The following is a 15,777-nucleotide window of genomic DNA, read 5'->3' on the forward strand; positions in this document are numbered from 1 at the left end:
TCTGGTGGAGAGTATCCTCACATTTAATATGACAGTCTGGTATGGTGATTAAAGAGTGAGGAGCAAAAGCAAACTAACCAGGATAGTAAACACAGCCAGCAAAGTAATTGGTCGACCTCAGGCACAGTTGAGCAGTCTCTTCCACAAGACAAACAAAAGGAAGGCACTGGCTGTTGTTGGCGAACCCTCTACACCCTCAGTTCGAGAGGCTTCCAACTGGCCGGGCACTGCAGAATGCCCATGGCCAAGAAGAACGTGTTCAAAACATTCTAGTACGAACTTCAGTCCCTGGACAATAAAGTAGACAAGCTCAGGATGAGAATCTCCTTCCAGAGAGACATCAGGGACAGGAACTGTAAAATATACTGTTTCACAGAATCATGGCTCTCTCTGTATATACTGTCCACGCCCATACAGCCACCTGGGTTCTCAGTACATAGCACAAACAGGAATAAAGGACACTCCGGGAAGAAGAAAGGCGGAGGTGTATATTTCATGATAAACTGATCACGGTCTGATTGGGAAAACGTACAAAAACTCAAGTCCTTTGGTTCACCAATCAAATGCAGACCATATTACCTCCCAAAAGAATTATCTTTGATTATAGTCATAGCCATGTATACTCTCCCTTCCGGGATGGCTACTAGGCCTTCCCCCGCCCTCCCTTCAGTAAATCAGATCACGACTCCATTCTGCTCCTCCCTTCCTATAGAAAGAAACTCAAATGTCTTCTAAGAGGACCAAATCTGAAGTCTGGTCATATTTTTGGTTTTTCAAGAGTGCTGAGGGAAACTTAATCAAAGATGGTCACCCTGTTCTCAGATCATGCAAAAACAAACAAACAAAAAAACACTGTGAAAGGGGGCAACACTTCAAATCTCTTGAGTCATCTTTGTGACCACCACCCACTACTTTATAGCAAGGTAAGTTAACTTTTAGCTCAATGCATGTTGTGGGGACTTCGAAATGGGGGAAAATGTCATGTTTGTCTGTCTAACTTGCTAATAGCTTGTCAATAATGTCAACTGAAGCTTTCAGTGTAACCTACTGTTGTAAAAACACTACACGTTGTTCTGCTGCTGTATGCGTCGTGTGTCACATATACTCCCTCTCTGGCCTCTAGGTCGTCAGGCTGCTGATTATACTCCCTCTCCGGCTTCTAGGTCGTCAGGCTGCTGATTATACTCCCTCTCTGGCCTCTAGGTCGTCAGGCTGCTGATTATACTCCCTCTCCGGCTTCTAGGTCGTCAGGCTGCTGATTATACTCCCTCTCCGGCTTCTAGGTCGTCAGGCTGCTGATTATACTCCCTCTCCAGCCTCTAGGTCGTCAGGCTGCTGATTATACTCCCTCTCCAGCCTCTGGGTCGTCAGGCTGCTGATTATACTCCCTCTCCGGCTTCTAGGTCGTCAGGCTGCTGATTATACTCCCTCTCCAGCCTCTAGGTCGTCAGGCTGCTGATTATACTCCCTCTCCAGCCTCTAGGTCGTCAGGCTGCTGATTATACTCCCTCTCCAGCCTCTAGGTCATCAGGCTGCTGATTATACTCCCTCTCCAGCCTCTAGGTCGTCAGGCTGCTGATTATACTCCCTCTCCGGCTTCTAGGTCGTCAGGCTGCTGATTATACTCCCTCTCCAGCCTCTAGGTCGTCAGGCTGCTGATTATACTCCCTCTCCGGCCTCTAGGTCGTCAGGCTGCTGATTATACTCCCTCTCCAGCCTCTAGGTCGTCAGGCTGCTGATTATACTCCCTCTCCAGCCTCTAGGTCGTCAGTCTGCTGATTATACTCCCTCTCCGGCTTCTAGGTCGTCAGGCTGCTGATTATACTCCCTCTCCGGCTTCTAGGTCGTCAGGCTGCTGATTATACTCCCTCTCTGGCCTCTAGGTCGTCAGGCTGCTGATTATACTCCCTCTCTGGCCTCTAGGTCTTCAGGCTGCTGATTATACTCCCTCTCCAGCCTCTAGGTCGTCAGGCTGCTGATTATACTCCCTCTCCGGCTTCTAGGTCATCAGGCTGCTGATTATACTCCCTCTCTGGCCTCTAGGTCTTCAGGCTGCTGATTATACTCCCTCTCCAGCCTCTAGGTCGTCAGGCTGCTGATTATACTCCCTCTCCAGCCTCTAGGTCGTCAGGCTGCTGATTATACTCCCTCTCCAGCCTCTAGGTCGTCAGGCTGCTGATTATACTCCCTCTCCAGCCTCTAGGTCGTCAGGCTGCTGATTATACTCCCTCTCCAGCCTCTAGGTCGTCAGGCTGCTGATTATACTCCCTCTCCAGCCTCTAGGTCGTCAGGCTGCTGATTATACTCCCTCTCCAGCCTCTAGGTCGTCAGGCTGCTGATTATACTCCCTCTCCAGCCTCTGGGTCGTCAGGCTGCTGATTATACTCCCTCTCCAGCCTCTAGGTCGTCAGGCTGCTGATTATACTCCCTCTCCGGCTTCTAGGTCGTCAGGCTGCTGATTATACTCCCTCTCCAGCCTCTAGGTCGTCAGGCTGCTGATTATACTCCCTCTCCAGCCTCTAGGTCGTCAGGCTGCTGATTATACTCCCTCTCCAGCCTCTAGGTCGTCAGGCTGCTGATTATACTCCCTCTCCAGCCTCTAGGTCGTCAGGCTGCTGATTATACTCCCTCTCCAGCCTCTAGGTCGTCAGGCTGCTGATTATACTCCCTCTCCGGCTTCTAGGTCGTCAGGCCGCTGATTATACTCCCTCTCCGGCTTCTAGGTCGTCAGGCTGCTGATTATACTCCCTCTCCGGCTTCTAGGTCGTCAGGCTGCTGATTATACTCCCTCTCCAGCCTCTAGGTCGTCAGGCTGCTGATTATACTCCCTCTCCGGCTTCTAGGTCGTCAGGCTGCTGATTATACTCCCTCTCCAGCCTCTAGGTCGTCAGGCTGCTGATTATCCTGCACACCTGTCACCATCGTCAAGTGCACCAGCGCCTCATGACACCTGGTCTCCATCACCTCCTTGATTATCTTCCTTATATCTGTCACTCCCCTTGGTTCTTTCCTCAGGTGTTAACTCTTTCATGTCGGTGCGTTGTTTGTGTTTTGTGTTTATTGTTTAGTTTATTTATTAAAACACTCACTCCCCATACTCGCTTCCCAATTCTCAGAGCACTTGTTACATTGTGTGTCTGCATACTATTCACCCATTGCACACATTAACACGTTATGTAGTTTAGTCACCCAACCAACATATTTTGTTCATTTAAAATCCGTCAGACGCCGACTTGGTTGTAAAACTGTTCCAACAGGAGAAACACTATAGACTCCTATATACAAGACTCCTGTATTTATGTCAAGTGTTGGGCTCATTGCAATTACTATCACTGTCTTCTTAAGACTCATTTGTATTTATGTCAATTGTGCAATGGGGTCATTGCATGTACTCAAATGCAACACAGAAGATTGTATGTGAATAATAATAATAATAATAATATACATTTGCTATTCCCTTGTTTACAGAGTGGGCGTGCAGCAGGCAAACATCTGGATTGGATTTTTCTCAGGCTTTCGCCTGCAACATCAGTTCTGTTATACTCACAGACAATATCTTTACAGTTTTGGAAACGTTAGAGTGTTTTCTATCCAAAGCTGTCAATTATTTTCATATTCTAGCATCTTGTCCTGACATAATATCCCGTTTAAAACGGGAACGTTTTTTTACCAAAAATGAAAATACTGCCCCTAGAGTCGCAACAGGATTTATGCACCACATCAAAAAATGCTCAAGACCTCACTGCAGCCCTTTCATATTACATTGCAAAGGACATGATGCCATTTCAAATTGTTGAGAGGCCTGGCTTTCTGAGGCTGATGAAGGTTGCCGTGCCTCACGACAATGTGCCATCACGAACATTATTTTCCAAGACTGAAATCCCAAACCTGTACAACCAGGTTAAAGCTGATGTTTGAAAAATTTTGGCTCAAGGCACATAATTTGCTGCAACTACTGACCTTTGGACCAATGAAAGCGGAGGTGGTCAACCCTACATCAGCTTCACTATCCATTACCTCACCCTAGACTAGTAACTGGAATCTAACTTCCTGGAAACACAGTTCTTCCCAGAAGATCACTTGGCTCACAACATCAGAGATTTTTGAGAATATGCTGGAAGAGTGGGGGATCAACAAGACACACCTGGTGTGTATAACTACAAACAAGATCAAGGCTTTTGAAGAGTTCCCAGATCTGTGGCTTGGGTGCTTCGGCCATAATTTGAACCTGGCCATCTCAAAGTCTCAGAGAGTTGACACAGCAGTCAAGGCCTGACGTCATCTGGTCCAAGGCTTCTCACAGAGCTGGAAGAGAAGGAGAGAACAGAGAAAGGCAAGCTTCCCTCAACGTGCCACAGAAAGCTCTGATCCATGATGTGGTAAGCGGGTGGGGATCTACACACAAGATGCTTGAGCATTTCCTCAGCCAACAGCAGCCAGTCTGTGTGACACTGGCTGGAGAAAGAGGAACATGGCATCTGATGCCCAAGGATGCCGACATAAGTGTCACGGAGCAACTGTGCCAGCTCCTTGAACCTCTGAGCAAGTTTACAGATGCACTTGCCTCAGAGACACGAGTGACACTGTCAGCCATCAAGCCTGTCCTAGACCACATCACCCGTGATGTTCAGGTGGAAAAGGATATGGAGCCATCCCTGACCAAGGAGATGAAAAGGGTAATGAGAGAAGATCTTAACAACAGATACAGGAAAGAGAGTCATGCACATGGCTTGTTACATTGACCCCTGCTTCAAAAGGAGCTTTTTAGATGAGCCTGGGGCTGCAAAAGTTGACACTGCCAGCTGTGTCCAGGAAGCCTTGAAGCTGGCAGCTGCACAAGTCAGGGAAGAACAACAAAGCACCAGCAGCACCTCTACCACCAACACCCCCAAAGCGACATCGGGGAAGGGAAAGGCCTGGCTGGGTTGCTGAGAAGGATTACCTCAACAAGGCAGCAGAGAGGCGAAGATGGTCAGATTCCGACCACCTCAGAAGACAGAGTAAAAGAATAGATCGAGGTCTACCTGTCTCTGCCAACCATTCCAGCAGAAGAGGATCCAGTGGTGTGGTGGAGGGGCCACGCTACAGAGCTGCCTCATCTTGCCAGGGTTGCCGGGAAGCTTTTGTGCATCCCAGCAACCAGCGTGCCATCACGCTGGCAGCGGGCACATTGTCTCTCCTCGCAGATCACCACTTAAACTGGACAAAGTAAATATGCTGACATTTTTATATTTCAATCTCAAGTGAACAAAGATGCTTCCGTACAGGATGTTAGGCCAGCAGCACCGTATTTCTTTATGAAGGAGAGAACGGACATATAATCAGTGCTGTTCATTTGATTTGTTTACATATTTTGTGTTATTTTAATGTCAACACCTACACATTGGATTTGTTTACATATGGTTGTCTTGTTCTTACATGCACATGGGATTTGTATACATATGGTTGTATTGTTCTTACATGCACATTGGATTTGTTTACATATGGTTGTATTGTTCTTACATGCACATTGGATTTGTTTACATATGGTTGTCTTGTTCTTACATGCACATTGGATTTGTTTACATATGGTTGTATTGTTCTTACATGCACATTGGATTTGTTTACATATGGTTGTCTTGTTCTTACATGCACATGGGATTTGTTTACATATGGTTGTGTTGTTCTTGCATGCACATTGGATTTGTTTACATATGGTTGTGTTGTTCTTGCATGCACATGGGATTTGTTTACATATGGTTGTCTTGTTCTTACATGCACATGGGATGTGTTTACATATGGTTGTGTTGTTCTTGCATGCACATTGGATTTGTTTACATATGGTTGTGTTGTTCTTGCATGCACATTGGATGAGTTTACATATGGTTGTGTTGTTCTTACATGCACATTGGATGTGTTTACATATGATTGTGTTGTTCTTGCATGCACATTGGATGAGTTTACATATGGTTGTGTTGTTCTTACATGCACATTGGATGTGTTTACATATGATTGTGTTGTTCTTGCATGCACATTGGATGAGTTTACATATGGTTGTGTTGTTCTTACATGCACATTGGATGTGTTTACATATGGTTGTGTTGTTCTTGCATGCACATTGGATGAGTTTACATATGGTTGTGTTGTTCTTACATGCACATGGGATGTGTTTACATATGATTGTGTTGTTCTTGCATGCACATTGGATGAGTTTACATATGCTTGTGTTGTTCTTACATGCACATGGGATTTGTTTACATATGCTTGTGTTTTTCTTACATGCACATGGGATTTGTTTACATATGCTTGTGTTTTTCTTACATGCACATTGGATTTGTTTACATATGATTGTGTTTTTCTTGCATGCACATTGATGGATTTGTTTATGCATATGCATATGATTGTGTTGTTCTTACATGCACATTGGATTTGTTTACATATGCTTGTGTTTTCTTGCATGCACATTGGATTTGTTTACATATGCTTGTGTTTTTCTTACATGCACATGGGATTTGTTTACATATGCTTGTGTTGTTCTTACATGCACATGAGATTTAGCTCTCATGGCCACATGGTGTAATCTTTAATGTTAATGCTATTATTTTAATATTTATGCACACAAAATGTGCATAGTGCTGCTAATTTTGTTTGTCGTTGTTACGGTTTTCTTCTGGTGAAAGAGAGGCGGACCAAAACGCAGCGTGGTTGAAGTTCATGTTTTTTTAATAAGAAAAACTATACATGAACAAACTACAAAAACGTGTAAACCCGAAACAGTCCTAACTGGTGTAAAACACAGAGACAGGAAACAATCACCCACGAAATACCCAAAGAATATGGCTGCCTAAATATGGTTCCCAATCAGAGACAACGATAGGTCGCCAAACGGGTGATGATTTAACAAAAGCGCATTCGTGAAAAAAGCACAATCGTTGCACAAATAACCTCACCATAAACATCAATGCCTTTCTTAAAATCAATAGACAGAAGTATATATATTTTTAAACCTGCATATTTAGTTCAAATAAATGTATGTTAGCAGGAAATATTAACTAGTGAAATTGTGTCACCTCTTGCGTTCAGTGCGAGCAGAGTCAGGGTATATGCAGCAGTTTGGGCCACCTGGAAGGTGGTAATCAGCAGCAGACTCGTAAGCATTCATTCAAACAGTACTTTCCTGCGTTTGCCAGCAGCTCTTCGCAATGCGTGAAGCACAGCGCTGTTTATGACTTCAAGTCTATCATCTCCTGAGATTAGGCTAGCAATACTAAAGTACCTATAAGAACATCCAATAGTCAAGTTATATGAAATACAAATGGTATAGAGAGAAATATTCCTCTAATTCCTATAATAACTACAACCTATAACTTCTTAACTGGGAATACTGAAGACTCTTGTTAAAAGGAACCACGAGCTTTCACATGTTCTCATGCTCTGAGCAAGGAACTTAAACGTTAGCTTTTTTACATGGCACATATTGCACTTTTACTTTCTTCTCCAACACTGTGTTTTTGCCAAATTTAAACCAAATTGAACATGTTTCATTATTTATTTGAGACTAAATAGATTTTTATTTATGTATTAAGTTCAAATAAAAAGGTGTGCATTCAGTATTGTTGTAATTGTCAATAGTCTCTCACCGTTGCCGCCTGCTATAGACCACCCTCTGCCCCCAGCTGTGCTCTGGACACCATATGTGAACTGATTGCCCCCCATCTATCTTCAGAGCTCGTGCTGCTAGGCGACCTAAACTGGAACATGCTTAACACCCCAGCCATCCTACAATCTAAACTTGATGCCCTCAATCTCACTCAAATTATCAATGAACCTACCAGGTACCCCCCCAAAGCCTTAAACACGGGCACCCTCATAGATATCATCCTAACCAACTTCCCCTCTAAATACACCTCTGCTGTCTTCAACCAAGATCTCAGCGATCACTGCCTCATTGCCTGCATCCGTAATGGGTCAGCGGTCAAACGACCTCCACTCATCACTGTAAAACGCTCCCTGAAACACTTCAGCGAGCAGGCCTTTCTAATCGACCTGGCCGGGGTATCCTGGAAGGATATTGATCTCATCCCGTCAGTAGAGGATGCCTGGATATTTTTTAAATGCCTTCCTAACCATCTTAAATAAACATGCCCCATTCAAGAAATTTAGAACCAGGAACAGATATAGCCCTTGGTTCTCCCCAGACCTGACTGCCCTTAACCAACACAAAAACATCCTATGGCGTTCTGCATTAGCATCGAACAGCCCCCGTGATATGCAGCTATTCAGGGAAGCTAGAAACCATTATACACAGGCAGTTAGAAAAGCCAAGGCTAGCTTTTTCAAGCAGAAATTTGCTTCCTGCAACACTAACTCAAAAAAGTTCTGGGACACTGTAAAGTCCATGGAGAATAAGAACACCTCCTCCCAGCTGCCCACTGCACTGAAGATAGGAAACACTGTCACCACTGATAAATCCACCATAATTGAGAATTTCAATAAGCATTTTTCTACGGCTGGCCATGCTTTCCACCTGGCTACTCCTACCCCGGTCAACAGCACTGCACCCCAACAGCAACTCGCCCAAGCCTTCCCCATTTCTCCTTCTCCCAAATCCATTCAGCTGATGTTCTGAAAGAGCTGAAAAATCTGGACCCCTACAAATCAGCCGAGCTAGACAATCTGGACCCTTTCTTTCTAAAATGATCTGCCGAAATTGTTGCCACCCCTATCACTAGCCTGTTCAACCTCTCTTTCGTGTCGTCTGAGATTCCCAAAGATTGGAAAGCAGCTGCAGTCATCCCCCTCTTCAAAGGGGGGGACACTCTTGACCCAAACTGCTACAGACCTATATCTATCCTACCATGCCTTTCTAAGGTCTTCGAAAGCCAAGTCAACAAACAGATTACCGACCATTTCGAATCTAACCATACCTTCTCTGCTATGCAATCTGGTTTCAGAGCTGGTCATGGGTGCACCTCAGCCACGCTCAAGGTCCTAAACGATATCTTAACCGCCATCGATAAGAAACATTACTGTGCAGCCGTATTCATTGATCTGGCCAAGGCTTTCGATTCTGTCAACCACCACATCCTCATCGGCAGACTCGACAGCCTTGGTTTCTCAAATGATTGCCTCGCCTGGTTCACCAACTACTTCTCTGATAGAGTTCAGTGTGTCAAATCAGAGGGTCTGCTGTCCGGACCTCTGGCAGTCTCTATGGGGGTGCCACAAGGTTCAATTCTTGGACCGACTCTCTTCTCTGTATACATCAATGAGGTCGCTCTTGCTGGTGGTGAGTCCCTGATCCACCTCTACGCAGACGACACCATTCTGTATACTTTCGGCCCTTCTTTGGACACTGTGTTAACAACCCTCCAGGCAAGCTTCAATGCCATACAACTCTCCTTCCGTGGCCTCCAATTGCTCTTAAATACAAGTCAAACTAAATCCATGCTCTTCAACCGATCGCTACCTGCACCTACCCGCCTGTCCAACATCACTACTCTGGACGGCTCTGACTTAGAATACGTGGACAACTACAAATACTTAGGTGTCTGGTTAGACTGTAAACTCTCCTTCCAGACCCATATCAAACATCTCCAATCCAAAGTTAAATCTAGAATTGGCTTCCTATTTCGCAACAAAGCATCCTTCACTCATGCTGCCAAACATACCCTTGTAAAACTGCCCATCCTACCAATCCTCGACTTTGGCGATGTCATTTACAAAATAGCCTCCAATACCCTACTCAACAAATTGGATGCAGTCTATCACAGTGCAATCCGTTTTGTCACCAAAGCCCCATATACTACACACCATTGCCACCTGTACGCTCTCGTTGGCTGGCCCTCGCTTCATACTCGTCGCCAAACCCACTGGCTCCATGTCATCTACAAGACCCTGCTAGGTAAAGTCCCCCCTTATCTCAGCTCGCTGGTCACCATAGCATCTCCCACCTGTAGCACACGCTCCAGCAGGTATATCTTTCTGGTCACCCCCAAAACCAATTCTTTCTTTGGCCGTCTCTCCTTCCAGTTCTCTGCTGCCAGTGACTGGAACGAACTGCAAAAATCTCTGAAACTGGAAACACTTATCTCCCTCACTAGCTTTAAGCACCAACTGTCAGAGCATCTTACAGATTACTGCACCTGTACATAGCCCACCTATAATTTAGCCCAAACAACTACCTCTTTCCCAACTGTATTTAATTTATTTATTTATTTTGCTCCTTTGCACCCCATTATTTTTATGTCTACTTTGCACATTCTTCCATTGCAAAACTACCATTCCAGTGTTTTACTTGCTATATTGTATTTACTTTGCCACCATGGCCTTTTTTTCCTTTACCTCCCTTCTCACCTCATTTGCTCACATTGTATATAGACTTGTTTATACTGTATTATTGACTGTATGTTTGTTTTACTCCATGTGTAACTCTGTGTCGTTGTATCTGTCGAACTGCTTTGCTTTATCTTGGCCAGGTCGCAATTGTAAATGAGAACTTGTTCTCAACTTGCCTACCTGGTTAAATAAAGGTGAAATAAATAAATAAAACTTATTACAAATACACATATAAATATATACATCTAAATATATATTTCAAAATAATAATATATATTCTTTAAATAATTTTGCCGATTAATTGGTATCGGCTTTTTTTGGTCCTCCAATAATCGGTATCGGCGTTGAAAAATTATAATCAGTCGACCTCTAGTACTAACCAAAAAGTGTTAAACATGTCCAAATATATTTTAGATTTGAGATTCTTCAAAGTTGCCACCCGTTGCCTTGATGACAGCTTTGCACACTATTGGCATTCTCTCAACCAGCTTAGTGAGGAATGCTTTTCCAATAGTCTTGAAGGAGTTCCCACACAGTGGTGTAAAGTACTTAAGTAAAAACACTAAGTAGTTTTTTGGGGTACTTTACTATTATACTTTTGTACTTTACTATTTTTGCCAACTCTTTTTACTTCACTACAACCCTAAAGAAAATAATGTACTTTTTACTCCACACATTTTCCCTGACACCCAAAAGTACTCGTTGCATTTTGACAGGAAAAGAGAACATCCCTGGTCATCCCTACTGCCTCTGAACTGGCGGACTCACTAAAAACAAATGCTTCGTTTATAAATAATGTCTGAGTGTTGGCGTGTGCCCCTGGCTATTCGTCAATAAAAATAACAAGAAAATGGTGCCGTCTGGTTTGCTTAATTTAAAAAAATTGAAATTATTTATACTTTTACATTTAATACTTAAGTACATTTTAGCAATTCCATTTACTTTTGATACTTAAGTATATTTAAAACAAAATATTCTTAGACTTTTACTCAAGTAGGATTTTACTGGGTGACTTTCCCTTTTACTATAAAGGTATATTTTCTTTTACTAAAGTATGACAATAGAGCACTTATTCTACCACTGTTCCCACATATGCTGAGCACTTGTTGGCTGCTTTAACTTAACTTTGATGTCCAACTCATCCCAAACCATCTTAATTCGGTTGAAGTTGGGTGATTGTAGAGGCCAATTCATCTGCTGCAGTACTCCATCAATCTCCTTGGTCTCTCCTTGGTCAAATAGCCCTTACACAGACAGAAGGTGTGTTTTGGGTCATTGTCCTTCTGAAAAACAAATTATAGTCTCACTAAGCGCAAACCAGATAGGATGGTGTATCGCTGTGGAATGTTGTGGTAGCCATGCTGGTTAAGTGTGCCTTGAATTCTAAATAAATCACAGTGTCACCAGCAAAGCACTCCCACACCTCCTCCTCTATACTTCCCGGTGGGAACCACACATGTGGAGATCATCCCCGTTCACCTACTCTGCGTCTCACAATGACACGGCGGTTGGAACCAAAAATCTACAATTTGGACTCATCAGACCAAAGGACAGATTTCCACCGGTCTAAAGTCCATTGCTCGTGTTTCTTGGCCCATGCAAGCCTCTTCTTCATGTTGGTGTCCTTTAGTAGTGTTTTTTTGCAGCAATTCAACTATGAAGGCCTGGCTCACACAGTCACCTCTGAACAGTTGATGTTGAGATGTGTCTGTTACTTGAACTCTGTGAAGGATTTATTTGGGCTGCAATCTGAGGTGCAGTTAACTCTAATTAACTTATCAATAATAATATAATAATAATAATATATGCCATTTAGCAGACACTTTTATCCAAAGCGACTTACAGTCATGTGTGCATACATTCTACGTATGGGTGGTCCCGGGGATCGAAACCACTACCCTGGCGTTACAAGCGCCATGCTCTACCAACTGAGCTACAGAAGGACCACTATCCTCTGCAGCAGAGATAACTCTGGGTCTTCCTTACCTGTGGCGGTAGTCATGAGAGCCAGCTTCATCATAGTGCTTGATGGTTTTTGGGACTGCAGTTTAAAAAAAAATCCAGATTGACTGACCTTCATGTCTTAAAGTAATGATGGACGGTCGTTTCTCTTTGCTTATTTGAGCTGTTCAAAAAGGGCTATCTTCTGTATGCCACCCCTACCTTGTCACAACACAACTGATTTGCTCAAAAGCATTGGTTGGGGACAGAAGCACCAGATCATCAGCAAACAGTAGACATTTGGCTTCAGATTGTAGTAGGGTGAGTCCTGCAGACTGTTCAAGTGCCCTCGCCAATTCGTTGATATACATGTTGAAGAGGGAGGGGCTTAAGCTCTCCCTACTGACTACCAACCTCTCTCCCTACCGACCTCTCTCCCTACCGACTACCCCTCTCTCTCTCTACTGACAACCAACCTCTCCCTACCGACTACCAACCTCTCCCTACCGCCTACCAACCGCTCCCTACCGACTACCAACCGCTCCTTACCGACTACCAACCTCTCCCTACCGACTACCAACCTCTCCCTACCATATCTCTTTCCCTACCGACTACCGACCTCTCTCCCTACCTACCTCTCTCCCTACCGACTTCCGATCTCTCTCCCTACCCACCTCTCTCTCTACCGACTACAAACCTCTCCCTACCAACCTCTCTCTACCTCTCTCTCTCCCTACCAACCTCTCTCCCTACCGACCTCTCTCCCTACCAACCTCTCTCCCTACCGACTATCGACCTCTCTCCCTACCAACCTCTCTCCCTCCCGACCTCTCTCCCTACCGACCGCTATCCCTACCGACTACCGACCTCTCTCCCTACCGATCTCTCTATCTACCGACTACCAACCTCTCCCTACCGACCTCTCTCTCTACCGACCTCTCTCCCTACTGACTACCGACCTCTCTCCCTACCGACCTCTCTCCCTACCGACTACCGACTACCGACCTCTCTCCCTACCGACCTCTCTCCCTCCCTATCCCGACCTCTCTCCCTACCGACTACAGACCTCTCTCCCTACCGACCTCTCTCCCTACAGACTACCCCTCTCTCTCCCTTACTGACCTCTCTCCCTACCGACTACAGATCTCTCTCTCTACCGACCTCTCTCCATACCGACTACCGTTTACCGACTTTCTCCCTACCGACCTCTCTCCCTACCGACTACAGACCTCTCTCCCTACCGACCTCTCTCCCTACAGACTACTGACCTCTCTCCCTACCAACTACCGACCTCTCTCCCTACCGACCTCTCTCCCTTACTGACCTCTCTCCCTACCGACTACAGACCTCTCTCCCTACCGACCTCTCTCTCTACCGACCTCTCTCCCTACCGACTACCGACTACCGACTCTCTCCATACCGACCTCTCTCCCTACCGACTACAGACCTCTCTCCCTACCGACCTCTCTCCCTACAGACTACTGACCTCTCTCCCTTACTGACCTCTCTCCCTACCGACTACAGATCTCTCTCCCTACCGACCTCTCTCTCTACCGACCTCTCTCCCTACCGACTACCGACTACCGACTCTCTCCCTACCGACCTCTCTCCCTACCGACTACAGACCTCTCTCCCTACCGACCTCTCTCCCTACAGACTACTGACCTCTCTCCCTACTGACCTCTCTCCCTACCGACTACCAACCTCTCTCCCTACCGACTACAGACCTCTCTCCCTACTGACCTCTCTCCCTACCTCTCTCTCTCCCTACCTCTCTCTCTCCCTACAGACTACTGACCTCTCTCCCTACTGACCTCACTCCCTACTGACCTCTCTCCCTACCTCTCTCCCTACAGACTACTGACCTCTCTCCCTACTGACCTCTCTCCCTACAGACTACTGACCTCTCTCCCTACTGACCTCTCTCCCTACCTCTCTCTCTCCCTACCTACCTCTCTCTCTCCCTACAGACTACTGACCTCTCTCCCTACTGACCTCTCTCCCTATCTCTCTCTCTCCCTACCTCTCTCTCTCCCTACCACTCTCTCTCCCTACAGACTACTGACCTCTCTCCCTACTGACCTCTCTCCCTACCTCCCTCTCTCCCTACCTCTCTCTCTCCCTACAGACTACTGACCTCTCTCCCTACTGACCTCTCTCCCTACCTCTCTCTCTCCCTACCTCTCTCTCTCCCTACAGACTACTGACCTCTCTCCCTACTGACCTCTCTCCCTACCTCTCTCTCTCCCTACCTCTCTCTCTCCCTACCTCTCTCTCTCCCTACAGACTACTGACCTCTCTCCCTACTGACCTCTCTCCCTACAGACTACTGACCTCTCTCCCTACTGACCTCTCTCCCTACAGACTACTGACCTCTCTCCCTACAGACTACTGACCTCTCTCCCTACTGACCTCTCTCCCTACAGACTACTGACCTCTCTCCCTACTGACCTCTCTCCCTACAGACTACTGACCTCTCTCCCTACCGACCTCTCTCCCTACCGACTACCGACCTCTCTCCCTACCGACCTCTCTCCCTACCGACTACAGACCTCTCTCCCTACCGACCTCTCTCCCTACCGACTACCGACCTCTCTCCCTACCGACCTCTCTCCCTACCGACTACAGACCTCTTTCCCTACCGACCTCTCTCCCTACCGACTACAGACCTCTCTCCCTACCGACCTCTCTCCCTACAGACTACTGACCTCTCTCCCTACTGACCTCTCTCCGTACACCTTTATAAATAAATGTGTTTGATTGTCCCTGAACACTGATCTAAGGTATGTTTAATGCCAAGAGCTAGTAGTTGTCCATAAACAAGTCCCTAAACACTGACACAACTAAGTTTTAATGTTGGAGTTCCCAAGGTCTGCAACTTTGTTTCCTTACCACAATACTAACGAGTATTGCGATACTTGTATCGTCCCGTCTCTACTCAAAACTGAAGCTATTTGCATCCAACAGCCGTATTGGGTTGATGCAAATAAATGAGTGCCACATGCAGACCATGTTTCACATGATGTTGATTTCAAATAATTTCTTAACTTATTTATTACCATTTGTCTTAAACTTTCCCCCTCTCTTTCTCTTAGGAATGACTGAGCTATACATCACTAATATTCATGCAATCAAAAATCAGGCCATATACATTCATTATCTATTCCTCCATACCGTGACTCAACAGAAGAGGCTATATTCTGCACACCTGTCATATGTTACCTGATAGGAGAAGAAGTCTGTTTCAGGAGAAATCATAATGATCTAAACCTCAAGCCCTGCTATATCAGGTTAACTTCCACACTGTGTCATTCTCAAGACATTCCACCAGACCAGGGGTGACCAACTCTTCTTCTGCAAAGCTACAGGGTGTGCAGGCTTTTGCTCCAGCCCTGCTCTAATATACTTAATTCCAAGCAGCTGCTCATCGGAACATGAATTAGCAGAATCAGGTGTGTTCTAATGGGCCAGGCTAAAGCATGCATATCCAGTGGCTCTCCAGGAGAAGAGTTGGCCCAT

The sequence above is a fragment of the Oncorhynchus gorbuscha genome, linkage group LG01 (assembly GCF_021184085.1).
Source record: "Oncorhynchus gorbuscha isolate QuinsamMale2020 ecotype Even-year linkage group LG01, OgorEven_v1.0, whole genome shotgun sequence".
NCBI classification, from domain to species: Eukaryota; Metazoa; Chordata; class Actinopteri; order Salmoniformes; family Salmonidae; genus Oncorhynchus; species Oncorhynchus gorbuscha.